The sequence below is a fragment of the Pituophis catenifer genome, unplaced genomic scaffold (genome assembly GCF_029215685.1).
Source record: "Pituophis catenifer annectens isolate HBS135680 unplaced genomic scaffold, rPitCat1.0.hap2 SCAF_7, whole genome shotgun sequence".
Taxonomy (NCBI): Eukaryota; Metazoa; Chordata; class Lepidosauria; order Squamata; family Colubridae; genus Pituophis; species Pituophis catenifer.
In genome coordinates, this window is record NW_027256887.1 from 22,009,667 (window position 1) to 22,026,076 (window position 16,410).

Sequence of the window (16,410 nt, forward strand, 5' to 3'; positions counted from 1 at the left end):
TTCTTTATTAAGGGAAGGTCAAACTAGTTTTGGCCACTCTCTTCTATTATTTAAACTAATACAGATTTTGGTTTGGGTAATTATTACTGGAATTTCATTCATAGTGTTTATAACAAGCATTTCTAAAGTTGCAATCCTAAATAAAGATACTTGATAGTAAATCTTCTTAAATTTAGACTTCTGCATAAATATGCAAAGGATTCCACTGTTTGTCTATGAACTTTTTAAAATATGGAAACAAATATTAGTAAGTCCATTTATTTTGAGGCATGTAAAGTATGTGCCTATATATTTTACTAATGGGGTTTTAAACTGCTTAACCAAGATCACTGTATCCTTACCCCTCCCCCCCAAATGTTTTGACCAGACTATGTGATTTAGAGTGTTTGAGAATAGTTTTAAATTTGTTTGATGTAAATAATTATGAGATAGTTTGACACAGAAACAATAGCATTTTTATTGTATTCCCTGTACTGTTAGCCAGCAATTAAATAATTTTACCAAGTAATATAAGAAAATTTCCATAGAGGAAAGCAATCATTTTTATGTTGACTTGTAATAAAATAACTAAGATGGTCTTCATAATATGCTGTTCCAGTCAAAAGCATACATCCTATGCATGTATATGCATAAAGGTGTAAAGCCTCTTCCTTTGCCAGTATGACCAACAATAACCATTTATGGAGTAGAGTAGGATATATAATTGTATGGGTGGCTTCTAAGTATGAGCTCTAATTGTATGTTAACCCATTGAATTGAAAGTTAGAACATATCTGCACAACAGGTTCCCAATATTGTACACCTTTCAAAAAATCATAACAAATCCCTTAATTCTGCAGTACACAATACTCAGGCTGAAGATTGTTTCTTTTTAACCCATTGTTGTATGCAAAGGCATGTATTCTGTCTGTCCCAATGGGGATTCCCACTCATATTGGGTGTATGACTTGTGATTCTATTAGTTTCTTTTTACAGTATTTTCTACAATAAAGGTATGTCTTCAGTCTGTGTATATAACACTTGCTGTAAGTGAAAATGCCATTTGTAGGAAGTAGAGAATTGCCACAGAATTAGTGACAATAAATTTGGAAGGCTTACAATGTGTGGTGCATATTTTATTTCCTGATATTGTTTCTTAGAAATACATAAACATAGAATTGAAATCACATTTCAGAAACTCAATGGTATATTTATGTTGCTTTATGAAGACTGTTTACATCTTCTGTAGTGAGAGGTAGAGGAAGAAGGTTTTTTTTTTAAAAAAATGTTGAGTGCTTTTGTCAAACTTGATTGAAACAATATCTGTGAAAACAGTGGGAACAAAGCAAGTGTTCTTGGTGTTTTTAAGTAGAAATTCAAGCAGATTTTATACAATATTTCCCTTCCTACTGCCTAATACAAGCCTAATTCCTAACCCTAATACTGTATACATAACTGTATTTATTCACAGCTTTGGTCTTCCACTTGTTCTTGATATAAGATAAAAAAGAGGGCATGATAACCAGATACCATAATCACACTGCATCATAATGTAGTGATTAGAAAGTTCAGAATTTACATTTTTTATTTTTAAAAAATTTGAATTGATATAATGTTAACCAGTTATAGCATGCTCAAAAAAATTTCTATCAGTCAGAGAGTGAAAGTTGAACAAATTTGAACTCTACCTGAAATAGGTTAGTTTGGAACACGATGAAAATGAAAGGTTTTATGTTACAAAAGTTGGGGAATACAGAAAGCACTAATCCTGAATGAAGATCGCTAAGGTACTAGAGACCCCTTCATGGATTACTGCCTTCTCATGGCGAAGGGGCTTGCATAGCTCAATGAAGCTATGAGCTATCCCATGCAGGGCCACCTAAGACGGACAGGTCATAGCAGAGAGTTCTGACAAAACATGATCCACTGGAGAAGGAAATGGCAACCCACTCTAGTATCTTTGCCACAAAAACCCCATGGACAGTGCCAAAAGGAAAAAAGATATGATGCTGGAAGATGAGCCCCTCAGGTCGGAAGGTGTCCAATATGCTACTGGGGAAGAGCCGAGGGCTAGTACTAGTAGCGCCAGAAAGAGTGAAGCGACTGGGCCAAAGCCGAAAGGACGCTCAGTTGCGGATGCATCTGGTAGTGAAAGGAAAGTCCGATGCTGTAAAGGTTTTTTCTCCATAGGAACCTGGAATGTATGATCCATGAATCAAGGCAAGCTGGATGTGGTCAAACATGAGATGACAAGGCTGAACATTGACATCTTAGGAATCAGCGAACTAAAATGGACAGGAATGGGTGAATTTAATTCAGATGACCATCAGGTATACTATTGCAGGCAAGAATTCCTCAGAAGAAATGGAGTAGCCTTCATAATCAATAAAAGTAGGAAAAGCAATACTGGGATACAATCCCCAAAATGACAGAATGATCTCAGTTTGAATCCAAGGCAAACCATTCACTATCACAGTAATCCAAGTCTACGCCCCAACCAGTGGTGCTGAAGAGGATGAAATTGACCAGTTCTATGAAGCCCTACAGCACCTTATAGAATTAACACCAAAAAGTGATGTCCTTATCATCACGGAGGATTGGAATGCTAAAGTAGGAAGCCAAAAGATAACTGGAATAACAGGCAAATTTGACCTTGGAGTACAAAATGAAACAGGGCACAAGCTGATAGAATTCTGTCAAGATAATTCAATGGTCATAGCAAACACTCTTTTCCAACAACTCAAGAGACGTCTCTACACATGGACATCACCAGACAGTCAACACAGAAATCAGATTGACTGTGATCTGCAGCCAAAGATGGAGAAGCTCTATACAGTCAGTAAAAACAAGACCAGGAGCTGACTGTGGCTCAGTCAGTAAAAACAAGACCAGGAGCTGACTGTGGCTCAGATCATGAGCTTCTCGTTGCAAAATTTAGGCTTAAATTGAAGAAAGTAGGGAAAAGCACTAGGCCACTCAGGTATGAACTAAATCATATCCCTGATGAATATACAGTAGAGGTGACAAATTGATTTAAGGAATTAGATCTGATAGATCTGATGGACGGAGGTTCACAACATTGTACAAGAGGTAGCAACTAAAACCATCTTAAAGAAAAAGAAAGGCAAGAAACAAAATGGTTGTCTGAGGAAGTTTTGCAAACAGCTGAGAAAAGACGGGAAGCGAAAGGCAAGGGAGAAAGAGAAAGGTACACCCAGTTGAATGCAGAATTCCAGAGAAGAGCTAGAAGAGATAAGAATGCATTCTTAAATGAACAGTGCAAAGAAATAGAAGAAAACAATAGAATAGGGGGGACCAGAGATCTCTTCAAGAAAATTGGAAATATGAAGGGGATGTTTCATACAAAGATGGGCATGATAAAGGACCAAATGGCAGGGACTTAACAGAGGCAGAATATTAAGTTTCCGAAAGATGCCCTAATTAATTCATGAGCCATGAGCCGAACTTCAAAAGAAATACAGTCATTTATTAGGAGCACCATTTCGGCAATATTCGGATGCAGTTACAACTAATCCCATGTAGATTTACGTTCCCCTATGACCCTGTCTCTCCCCTCCTCTCTGGCCATGTCATAAATCACATTCTCCAATTAACCACTTTGGCTGGCTGTGAAATCCAACACCCTCCTTCTGATTGCGGTCAGGAAGAATGTATGGAATGCACTTCAGTTAGGGAAATCAATCAGCTCTATCAGTTCTCCCTCTGTCCTGCTCATGGCAACTTGAAAGCTTTGCAAGTTGATACAGAAGATACAGAAGATTAAGAAGAAGTGGCAAAATTACACAGAAGAACTATGCAAGTATGAGCTTAACATATCTGATAACCTTGATGGGATGGTCACTTACCTTGAGCCAGACATCCTAGAATGTGAAGTCAAATGGGCCTTAGAATATCTGAGCAACAACAAAGCTAGTAGAGGAGACAATATTCCAGCTGAGCTATTCAAAATCTTAAAAGACAATGCAGTAAAAGTGCTACACTCAATTTGCCAGCAAATTTGGAAAACTCAACAGTTGCCATAGGATTGGAAAAGGTCAGTTTACATTCCAATTCCAAAGAAAGGCAATGCCAAAGAATATTCAAACTATTGCACCATTGCACTCATTTCACATGCTATTAAGGTTATGCTTAAAATCCTACAAGCTAGGCTCAAGCAGTATGTCGATCAAGAACTACCAGAAATACAGACAGCATTTCGAAGAGGCAGAGGAACTAGAGATCAAATTGCCAACATATGCTGGATCATGGAGAAAGCTAGGGAATTCCAGAAAAACATCTACTTCTGCTTCATTGACTATGCTAAAGCCTTTGACTGTGTGGGTCACAACAAATTGTGGCAAGTTCTTAAAGAGATGGAGTACCAGACCATCTTATTTGTCTCTTGAGAAACCTATATGCAAGTCAAGAAGCAACAGTGAGAACTAGACACGGAACCACTTATTGGTTCAAATTGAGAAAGGAGTCTGGCAAGGCTATATACTGTCACCCTGCCTATTTAACTTATATGCAGAGCACATCATGAGAAAAGCAGGGTTAGATGAATCAAAAGTTGGAATTAAGATTGCCGGGAGAAATAACAACAATCTCAAATATGCAGTTGATACCACTCTAATGGCAGAAAGCGAAGAGGAACTAAAGAGCCTCTTGATGCAGATGAAGAAGGAGAGTGCAAAAGTTGGCTTGAAACTCAACATTAAGAAAACTAAGATCATGGCATCCGGCCCTTTCAATTCCTGGCAAATAGATGTGGAAGAAATGGAGGTAGTGACAGATTTTATTTTCCTAGGCTCCAAGATCACCACAGATGGGGACTGCAGCCAAGAAATTAAAAGACGCTTGCTCCTGAGAAGGAAAGCTATGGCAAATCTAGACAGCATACTAAAAAGCAGAGATATCACCCTGCCAAAAAAAGGCTATGGTTTTTCCAGTTGCAATGTATGGCTGTGAAAGCTGGACCATAAGAAAGGCTGAGTGCCAAAGAATTGAGGCCTTTGAACTATGGTGCTGGAGAAGACTCCTATGAGTCCCTTGGACTGCAAAGCGATCAAACCGGTCAGTCTAAAGAGATCAACCCTGACTGCTCTTTAGAAGGCCAGATCCTGAACATGAAATTCAAATATTTTGGCCACCTAATGAGAAGGAAGGACTCACTGGAGAAGAGCCTAATGCTGGGAATGATTGAGGGCAAAAGAAGAAGGGGATGGCAGAGAATGAGATGGCTGGATGGAGTCACTGAAGTAGTCAGCATGAGCTTAAATGGACTCCAGAGAATGGTAGAGGACAGGAAGGCCTGGAGGAACATTGTCCATGGGGTCGCAATGGGTTGGACACGACTTCACAACTAACAACAACAAAGGTACTAGAGTACTATAGTTAATGTCTAGGAATTAGAGATAGTTTTTGATTTATAACCACAGTTGAGCCCAAAATTTCTGCTGCTAAGCAATGCAGTTGTTAAGTGAATTTTGCCCCATTTTGTGATCTTTTTTGCCACAGTTGTTAAGCGAATCACTTTAGTTGTTAAGTGAATCATGCAGATGTTAAGCAAATCTGCCTTCGCCATTAACTTTGCTTGCCAGTTGCCAAGTGCCTGGATTTTGATCTCGTGACTATAGGGATGCTACTTCAATGGCTTCTAAATGTGAAAACTGGTTGTGAAATGTAAAAAAAGTATAAACAGAGCTCAGAGGAGTGTGTGCGGCCCACCTGGCCTCCATTTTCAGCCATGATGGCCTCCTGCAGCTCTCTGTCAGTGAAAACAGAGCTCTCTGCCAACAAAAATGGAGCTGGGGGCGCGGGGCTTGCTGGCAGAGGCACCCCAGGCCGGGGACCATCCCATGGACCACATCTAAGCACCCTGCAGGCCAGATCTGGCTCACGGGCCTTGAGTTTGACACCCATAAGCTAGGGCTATTTAGTTTCAACCAAGTATTATATGTTTATTTTTTTTAAAGTTCAAACAAAATATTTCTCTTTTAATTTCTGTCAGTTTAGGTTGAATGTACAAAGGTGTTTGAAGCAGGAGTGAAATCTAAAATTTTTTGCTACCGGTTCTGTGGGCGTGGCTTAATTAGTGGGCATGGCTTAGTGGTAAGGTGACTGGGAGGGCGTGGCTTGTTGGTCAGGTGGCTGTGGCCAAGTCAATGTCACTTCTTTGCCCTTTTTTAACCTACAAAACACAACGCAATACAACTGGCTCACCCACAATATAAAAGCAGCTGTGCTAGACCCAAAATGGCCCCTGCAATAAGCAGGAACCTCACACAGCCACAAAAAGCCCAAAAAACCAACTTTCACACTTTACACACACAAAATTCCACATACACCTTTGTGAGATTTTGTGTGTTTGTGTAGTTAGAGTGAAACACTACAGAAACACACTAAATCTCAGAAAGCTGCACAAATATTATTTTATTTTAATTTATTTTTATTTTTATATAAAAGCAGCTAAATTTAAAACTTCCTAAACTTTAAATGGCTAGGTCTAAAAAAAGAACAACTAAAAAAACCCCCAATTAACTATTTTTTTTTAAAATAGTTTTTTGCCCCAAAGGGCAAAAAAACTTACCCAATAGAACAGGGGTCTCCAACCTTGGCAACTTTAAGACTTGTAGACTTCAACTCCCAGAATTCTTCAGACAGCTTTGCTTTGCTGGCTGAGGAATTCTGGGAGTTGAAGTCCACAACTCCCTGCCTGCTTGATTGCAGGCAGGGAGATTCAGTTGCTTGCTGATGCAATGGATTTCAGGGATTACAGTAAAGCGTTGTGACCAGCAGCTAAGGTAAGCAAGCTGGGGGGCGGGGGCAGGGATTTTTGCTACCAGTTCTCCGAAATGCCTGCCGCCATCGCTATCTACTCGCCCGAGCCAGTCCGAACTGGGAGCATTTCATCCCTGGTTTGAAAGCATGCCTCTTTCATTTTAAATCACATTTTGGAAATGATTTTTCTAAGAGAGGGGAGAAATGGATGTGTAACTGTACTTGGTTTACCCAGAAAGCCTAGAAAGGGGTGTGCTGGTCAGTACCTGGAAGGAAATTACTATGTAAACTGAAGGTTGGAGGCCAAATTAAAGAGTCAATGGAATGTTTCAGACAAAAGTAATGACAAACCACTACCATACTGCTGCCTAGCAAATTGCAGTTATGTCAGTGTATGTCAGCAAAAATTGAGTTTGATTGATAAAGGTGATATTCTATTTTCTCCATCAATATCATAATTCTTTAACGGGAATGGATATTTATCACTGGGCTGACTTGTTAAAATTTCATTGTTTCAAAAGGCTATATCACTAAATGCACACAATCAAGCATGCTTTAATTCAGCTTCCTGTGTTGAGGCCTTTTCCAATTTATTACCTTGAGTTTGTGAATGAATGATGGTCGCAGTCCAAGAATACAGGATTCAGCACCCTAAAGCAAGTGTTAGCAACCTGCGGCTCCAGAGCCGAATGCGGCTCTTTGGGCCCTCTGCTATGGCTCCCTGTTGGGTGATCCCATAACTAGCTGGCCCCGCCCCTCGCTCTCCCCTCCCAGTCACTTCTCGTCTGGCCTTAGAAGATAAGGGTGACGGCGGGGGATGGCTGGGGCAAAGACAGAGAGATACAGAGAAGGAGGGAGGCAGGGAGGGAGAGAGAGATGTCAAAAGGGTTTTGTGGTTCCCAGTGTTTTTTAACAACCGGTTCTCTGCCCTAAGGACCGGCTGGGTAGGCATGGCTGGGGGTCATTGGACTGGTGGAAGTGAGTGACAGGACAGCCAGGTTTTGTGGCTCCTAGTGTTTTCTTTTCTGTGGGAAATGGGTCCAAATGGTTCTTTGATTGTTTAAGGTTGCAGACCCCTGTCCTAAAGCATCAGCAGCAGGGAGGTGTAGAATTGTCCTGGGTATTTATGCAATAATGGTGAGATAAGGCTAATATGAATGTCTCCAAATGAAGAATGGTGTTCTGTGTTTCTACCTGTACAGAGTCACAGGGACATTCTTTCTGCAGGTAGGGAATCTTTCTGTATCAGCCTTCTAGAACAGCTGAGGCAAGAACATGACATGCCGAGAATAAGACCCTCCAGGGCTTAAGTACTTCAAGTTTAGTTAAGTTTGTCATAAGGGAGGCATTGTATTTGTTGGATTTACTGACAATAAAAGTTGGCAACCTGGCAAGATCCAATTAGCATTCTGTGATTGCTATATGCTGTTTAATGAGTGCTTTGGGCTGATTATATCCATGCTGAGTAGAAGACCTGGAGAGAAGCCCAAGGATGAAATTTTTGTTACCACTGCCTTTTTTCACGTGGACTGAAAATCATCCTATGAAGGATAAATAAGGCAAGGTCACACATAATCTGAGCCAATAATTGAGTATGCTTATTCATATTCTAATCTCCACTTTCACGAGGTCTCAGGGTGGCATTAGAGACATTTGGGAGGGCCCAGCTTAGAAATTTGGGTTCAACAAATTTTAGTGGTACAAAATTGGTGGAGACACCCAGCTAGGTGCCATAAAAAAGTCGTCCTATTGAGTTGGCTTTAATTTGAGTGCTGCAAATATATAGTGGACACCTCTTGTCTTGAGAATGTAAAGATGTCAAAAGAGCATTTTCACCAATGTAGTCCCCATAGGGTTTCCTACTATTGTCAGGATGAAGGATTACTCCCAAGTATTTAAACAGGAGAGCTGTTCAATCTATGCTCCAGAAGTGCTTCTTGGGCCTTTGACAAAGGCTATTATTTTAGTTTTCTGATAATTAAGTTCTAGATAATCTTTGCAATACTTTATTAGTGCTTGCTGCTCATTTAAGGCCAATCTTGAAAATATTGCTGCATCACCTTTTTTTTAAAGCTTCTCATAGCCTTTGATTTCCTTTTTTTTCAACAGGAAATTCTGGTTTTTTTATACTTTAACTGTAATAAAGTACTTGAAAATTCAATAAAGACCTGAATATGATTCAATGTCCTACATTTACCACTTTAAAACTATTATGTTTTTACCCTCTTAGGTTTCAATCCTCCCAACATTTCTTGATATATCCTTTCCCTTGACTGTGTTTTGAAAACATTTTTAAACTATATTATTCCAAATAAAAATGTTTACTCTTCTGATTTTCCAGTGACAATGGGTCTTTTCTTAATGCAAAGCTATAGTACTGCCCACACATCATTAAGCCAGCAGAAAAGTAAAGGAGCATGACATTTGTTGTTCCCGCTTCAACACCCCACACACCCTGATGCTATTAAGTGCAGATTGAAGTTTTATTGTACAATTTACCAGCCTAAGAAATGAATGAATTGAATTTTTTTATATTGCTTTTCTTAATCAAATCAATGGATTTGTGCAATGAACTTTTTAAGTTGTTAAAATAAGCATGGAACTTCACTTCTACCTGTGGAGTCACCTAGGTTCATTTGTATTTCTCAGGCCAAACCACTCTGCCTCCTGAGAAAATAGTTTTAATGTTTTTCTGGGATAACAGAAATTGTGGTGTAGGCACAACCTACGTAATGGAGAAATGGCTTCATTAAGAATTGTGCAGGTTTCTACTCCTACAAAAGAATGTTGGATTGCAGTCAGATAAAGCAGTATCCTCTGCAAATGACCTGGAGTGAAAACTATAATACCCTATATAAAAACTTTCTCATTTTATCCAACTTATAGAAATAAGTTGTAATGAATATCTCAAACTTTAAAGTGATATTAAGGACACTTTGGGTGGATCCCCTCATGCATCTAACCATGCAGATAAGTGCTCCAGCAACATTTCCTTTTTTGTGACCTTATAATGTTTTTTGTTTGACTTGTCTCTTACACATAAGTAAGACAGAGGTGTGTTGTAAGATGTAGTATGTATCCTAAAATAATATATTTTTTTAAGTTTATTCTTGGATTGTCAGGACAACAACCTCATGGCCTTCGTTACTCGGACCATCTGCAACCGGCAACAGCTCCCCATAGTCCGGTGCGTTCTCACAGGGAGGGCCTATTCAGGGTGCCGTCGGCTAGACAATGTCGGTTGCCGACCCCCAGAGGTAGAGCTTTCTCTGTGGGTGCACCCACCCTTTGGAATCAACTCCCCCGGGGGCTCCGGTTGGCCCCTGACCTTCGCACTTTCTGCCGCGAACTAAAAACATGGCTATTTAAATTGCCCAGACTGGACTGATGGGGTTTTGATTTTTAATGTATTTTAATATGTGTTTAATATGTATTTTAACATGTTTCTTACTTGGATTGAGATTGTATATCTTAATTGTTGTGAGCCGCCCTGAGTCCTATGGAGATAGGGCGGCATATAAATCTAATTAAAATAAATAAATAAAATAAATACTCATTTCTCGGGAGGGAGGGAAGTCAGGTTACTTAAGTGACTGATCACATAAGCAAATTATATAAAATATACAGATTTGTAAAAACTACAAAGAGTTTACTGAATGTAGCTTTTACATAACTGCCTGGAAATTAATTACGTAAACTATAGGATGCCTTTGGACTTGCAAATGTTGTTAAACTATAATTCCCATGAGGCCTCATCATTGGTCATGCTAACCAGGCTGCTGTAAGTTGTAGGTTCAACACTATTTGAAGGAATGTAGGCTTTTTAATGTATTTTTTCCTAAATTTAATAATAATTAGAATAAGCCCATAACAATCACTGGTACAAATCTCTCATGACTAGTTTCATGACTAGGCTATCTATTTCAATGGACTTGCTCAAAATAATTAATGCTACATTAACATTTATTAGAAGAAGGAAAAAAGACTCAATGTTGCTAATGAGAAAGATAAAATCATTCACTGTAAATATTTTCCAGACTTTTTAAACTTCTGATCATTCAGTTTTATTTTTCCCAGAAGAACTATGCTAATTTAGAATCTAAAAAGATTACAGTCTTGAATACCATCCTCAGAAGAAAAGGCTAATCTGGCTACACAGACTAGAGTTTGCTTGCTGTAATTACTATTATTTAACATCTCTTCCAAACAAGAGATTCAAGCCTTTCTTTTCAAGCTATCTTTGAAATTTATAAATGCAATTAAAAAACAATTTTGAATGTATTTCCAAGATGTGGGACGGGTATAAAAAAGGCTTGTTCCTCAGTTCATTTATTTTCTTATTTTTACCCTGGCTTTATTATTTTTGCAAATATCTCAAGGTAGTGAACATATCAACCAATGGTGGGCTGCTCCCGGTTCGTACCGGTTTGCAAGAACCAGTAGTAAAAATTTGTAGTAGTTCGGAAAACCGGTAATAACATTGACTGGCCATGCCCCCGAACTGGTCCCCAGCCTGGTTGCCGTTCTCTTATCCTGCCCACCTCATCAGAGGCTTCTTTTTTTTTAACTTTTAAAAGCATTTTTTCTACAACCTCTTTGGCCAAAAAAATGCTTTTAAAAGTTAAAAAAAAAAGCCTCTGATGAGCAGCGAGTATTAAACCTTCCATTTCTTTCTTGATGGTTCCCATCTTAAGTCATGCCCATGTAAAGTTGTCATCACATTTTCCTTCAATGTTTTTCAAGTGCTGTCCATGCAAAGCTTTGGTTTTCCATCTATTTAATCTGTCATCCAGCTGTTTTTCCTTATATTCTGCCTTTGTTTCTGTTGTTTTTATAATGTTCTCCGTTTTCACAGCCTGAAGCAATTTTTCTGTACTTTGGTTCACATAATCATTCAAACTTTGTTTTTCTTCTTCTACAGTTTGATGGATTTGCAATAGTCCTCTGTCCCCTATTTTTCTTGGCAGGTACAACCTGTCAATGTCACTTCATGGATGTAAAGCATGGTACATATTGAAAAGTTTGCATGTTTTCCGGTCCACGTTTTCCAGTTCAGCCAAAGTCCAGTTGATGATTCCAGCTGAGTAGCATATCACTGGAACTGCCCATGTATTAATACCTCTAATTATTTTTCCAGCATTCAGTTTTGATTTTAATATTTTGCGGACCCTCCTGATGTATTCCTTTTGCGTTGACTCTTTGACTTTTCCATTCAAGATGTTATCTGCTTCCAATATGCCTAGGTATTTGTAACCATCATCCTTTGCTAATGCTTTTATTATGTTTCCATTTCCCAGTTCTATTCCTTCTATTTTTTTCATTTTTACTTGCTGCATGGATAATATAGCACATTTTTCAAGTCCAAAATTCATTTTGATGTCGCAGCTGAACAGTTGAACTGTGTTGAGTACTGATTTAAGTTCAGTGGGGATTTTCACATACATTTTTAAGTCATCCATGTATAGTAGATGGTTTATCTTGCCATGTTGGCTTGAGATTTGGTATCCCAGTTTTGTGTTTTGTAGGATTATTGTCAATGGAATTAATGCGATGTTGAACAGTGCTGGTGAAAGTGAGCCCCCTGGAAGATTCCTCGTCTGATGTTGACTTCACCAATGTTCTCCCCATTTGCTATTAGAACTGTTTTCCATTTTTGCATATTTGCTTTCAAAAATGTACAAATATTTTTGCTGATTCCAAAGTTTTCCAGGTGTTAATCCAATTGTGGGGCAATGAGTCAAATGCCTTCTTTTAATCAATCCATGCCATATTTAAATTTGTTTTTCTTCGTTTTGCATTTTTTAGTACCATTTTGTCAATGAGCAGTTGATCTTTTGTTCCTCTTGATTTTTTATAATTTCCTTTTTGTTCTACTTGATACAAATTGTTTTCCATCAGATGATTGAATACTGAATTTGCCAGTACTATAAGTAATATTTCCTGTCCAAAGTCTGCAAAAAAAAAAAAGAGAAATGATAGAGAAATGACAGAGAAAGAGGTAAATAGCCTTGTTGTTGTTGTTGTTTTTATTTTATTTATTTTATTTTATTTCTATACCGCCCTTCTCCTGCGGGACTCAGGGCGGTGTACAGCCGAGATAAAACATTGCATATAAAATTTAAAAACAGTTTAAAAAACAATTAAATAATTTCGGCCCAAGATTTAAAACAACCCAATTAAAAACGAATTCAATTAAAACTGAGAGGATGGGATCAAGCCAGCTCGGCTAGATGGAATAAGTGTGTTTTCAGGGCCCGATGAAAAGTCCGGAGGTCTGATATCATGCGTATCTCAGGGGGTAGGTCATTCCAGAGGGCAGGTGCTGCCACAGAGAAGGCTCTCCCCCTGGGGGTCGCCAGCCGGCACTGTCTGGCTGACGGCACCCTAAGGAGGCCCTCTCAGTGCGAGCAAACCGGTCGGTGGGAGGCTATTGGCGGCAGAAGGCGGTCTCGCAGATACCCCGGCCCTAAGCCATGGAGCGCTTTAAAGGTGGTCACCAACACCTTGAAGCGCACTCGGAAGACCACAGGAAGCCACTGCAGCTCGCGCAGGAGAGGTGTCATATGTGAGCGCCCCGTCGCTCCCATAATCCCCTGCGCGGCCGCATTCTGGACTAACTGCAGCCCCCGGGTGCACCCCAAGGGGAGCCCCATATAGAGAGCATTGCAGTAGTCCAGGCGCGAAGTGACGAGTGCTTGAGTGACCGTGCGTAGGGAGTCCCGATCCAGAAAGGGGCACAACTGGCGTATCAGGCGAACCTGATAAAAAGCCCCCTTGGCCACGGCTGTCATATGCTCTTCTAAAGACAGCCGTGCATCCAGGAGGATGCCTAAGTTGCGAGCCCTCTCTGTGGGGGCCAGTGATTCGCCCCCAATAGCCAGTGATGGCACCAGCTGGCTATATCGGGACGCCGGAAGCCACAGCCACTCGGTCTTGGAAGGGTTGAGTCGGAGCCTGTTTCTCCCCATCCAGGCTGTTGTTGTTATTGTTGTTGTTGTTGTTGTTGTTGTTGTTGTTGTTGTTATTATTATTATTATTATTATTATTATTATTATTATTATTATTTGAAGTGCTGGAAAGTTTCATAAGGGTAGGAAATAGAAAGGAGTAGATATAATGAAAACATCTGAACTGGCTTACTTGCCAAATTCACACAAATGTAGGATTCCTGGGAATGTGGAATCAGTTTTTATTGGTATATAGACAAACCAACAAAAAGGCTATTTACCTCTTTCTCTGTCATTTCTTTATCATTTCTCTTTTCTTACAGACTTTGGACAGGAAATATTACTTATAGTACTTAGCTGAATTCATTTGATTTCATCATCTTAAAGATGCTAAGGGAGTGAAAAAACAAGAAAATAACTTTGTTCACAGCAATAGGAAAAGTCAAAGACAAGTCTTGTAAGCTCAAAAGATTTACTAATTACTAACTGCTTTTGTGCTTGGCTAGGTCCAAATTGATATCATTAAAGGAATCTAAAACCACTGATTTTAATGAGCTTATGCCTGTCTAAATTGGCCTTATCTCTATTCGTTTATTAAAACAACTTAAAACCTTTCTATGCTGCCCTTTGATTTTTTAAAAAAATAACTTCATAAAATAATAAAAAAAATATCTAACTACAATGAAACAGCAAGGAATTCGGCAGAATTTGAATGGAATCAAATGCAAAACCAAAAATTAAAGCTGGCTAGAACAAATTGCTGATAAGTCTGGGCAAAGAGAAATCTTCAATGGCAGCAAAAAGATATTTCTTTACAGCTGGTCCTATCATTAGGCAAATGCAGGCAATCACACTATGTCGAACTACCGTAACTAATTTTTAGAAGTGAGAACTGTGCGCCATGTTGTTTAAAACCTATTGCTTTCAGTCCACTGACGTACACTGTGTCTTCCTGCTATTAAAGTAAGATTCACCTAGCAGTCAAGTCATCTTTTTCTGCATGAAATAGCAGTTGTGGCAATTTTCCTTTGCCTCAGGCAACAATGCTGAGACAATTGTATGTTTTTGTTGTTTTGCTAGTTATTTTTCCCAATTAAAGCAAACGAAATGGGAGTTTGGTACCTATATAGTAAAGGCTCTGCAAGGTAAAAAATCATCCAGAAAGTGGTGAATATATTCTGACAAATTTGCCTGTAACTTCACCACCCAGGAACAAGTGTGTGTGTGAGTGTGTGTGTGTGTGTAAACTTAATAAATTACAAAGTCAGCCCATTTTCACGAGCTAATTAAAATAGTCTGTCAGTTTAGCCATAGCCTGAAGCTATCGTTTCACATTGAGAATGATCCACAAGCCTAGTATGATTCTTTTAAAAAAATGTATGAAGATAAGGAAGAGAGAATAAGAACAAACAATAAAAGTTTATACACTTTAATAATGCAGATACTTCATTTTATTGCAAAAGAAAGTAAATATAGTCTCCATGTTTCATTAAACGACTTCAGCAATCTTTTTCGTCCTTGGAAAGAAAGAACAATATTGAACAGTATTACAATGTAGAGAACAAAAGGGTAGATTCTTCTCTTTCCCTACTGGATAGAGAAAGCATTATTGTCAGATGCCTCCCTGAGATCAGCATAAAAACTCCTGGTTATAGTACACAGAACTTCACTGTGACCTTGTATTCAACAGTTTCAAAAAAACTCTCGATCTATGGTGCCATGTTATGTAATTGGTGTAACACTTTAAAAACATCCTTTACTAAGGTGCTGAGAATAATAAAAAAAAGGCTTCTGCATCTTTAATAATGTTTATCAGGAGGTAAGCACACAGAATTAATAATAAAGCCACTGTATGTGTATTGGATGCATTTGTGTTTTCCCCAGATAGCTAGTTATGAATTTATAAGTCGAATAAAACTAGTGGTTTCTGCAGCTGGATTGTCTGAAATATCCTTATCAAAGTAGGCATGAAGCTCTTCAATACATTTTAAAGAGATTACTATTGTTTATGGGGTTTTTTTGCATTTAATTGTTAGATTCAATCCTTATTTATTTGAGCTACTGTTTCAGAACTTCGAGCAACAATAGCTACATATCTCAGGAACAAGCCCGTCCTTTCCATTTGGAATTCTGAAAGTTAAATTTAGATTTGCCCCAAAGAATATTTGCTTGTTTTCTTTTTTCCTAACAGAATATTTGGTGTACAGGGTTCTGTCTGTCTAACATTAGAAAAGATATCCTGGAGAAAGGAGATTGATACAGAATTCAATAATCTTCTTGTACATCTCAAGGGATACTGAGATATCAATTACTGAGTGGTATGTGTTTGCCAAAGAGTCAACAATCAGTTAAACTTTGGGCTGTAAATATACCAAAGATTAGTTTTTGTTTGGCATGTGTGGGTATACACATGATTCAATTATCATATTTTGGACATATTATACAAAGATCTACTTCTCTATAGAGCTAGGAAAAGTGGGAGGAAAGAGTAGAAGAGAATGACCAGCAGCAAAGTGGTTCGACTCAGTAGATGGAGTCACTGCTGGAAGATCTGAAGATCCACAAAACAGATTGGGGATAGATTATTTGGACACAATCTATCTATATGGTTGCTAAGATTTGGCACCAATTTCATGGCACATTTTAAAACCATATATGGTGGACTAACTACATAATTTAAGGAAAATTTGTTCTTGAGTTGACC